Here is a 685-nt window from a genome sequence, read left to right as displayed (position 1 = left end):
TAAAGATTGTTTGTCTATTGATCAATATCAATATCAATGGGTTACTGAATTATTTAAGCTCCAAGATCTCTCAAATGCAAATAATATTGTCTATCAGAGAATCAGATGAATTCATAAGCATGCATTCATTCAGCCATCATGAAGATAATGGTACAAACTTTAATTGAAGAGGACATGCAGTCCAGGAAATAACACATCAAGTTTGTGCTGTTGTAAGAAAATGAAGCGTGAAGTGTTCCAGGAAGGGAACACTTCCAGCACCTTCTTGGAAGAATGACACACTACGACAGAACTCACTCAGATAAATGAGGGAGAAATATACGTGTAAATATCAAGACACCACGTGGCCTATTGATTTACAGAAACATAACTTACTACATCCTATGTCACTTATACCATTTGTGTCAATATATATCTGTTAACTTTTAATCTCTTTAAACGCTTATCCGCACAAGGTAAATGTTCACCAAAAAAAAAAAAAGTCATTAAAAGGCAAGGACGACGGAGGTCTGGGCTTATTTCACTTGATGGCTGATGATTTCCACTGAGCGAGATTTGACTGGTGCTCTTCTGGCGTGGCAAAAATTAAGAGTCGTTTATTGAGGTTTGGTTATTGGCATGAATTTTTTTTTTTTTTTTTTTACTGGTAACAGTTGTGGATTTTCTAGTGAATGCTACAAAGTAC

This window comes from Scylla paramamosain, unplaced genomic scaffold, assembly GCF_035594125.1.
Source record: "Scylla paramamosain isolate STU-SP2022 unplaced genomic scaffold, ASM3559412v1 Contig44, whole genome shotgun sequence".
Taxonomy (NCBI): Eukaryota; Metazoa; Arthropoda; class Malacostraca; order Decapoda; family Portunidae; genus Scylla; species Scylla paramamosain.
Note: the sequence above shows the minus strand (reverse complement) of the source record.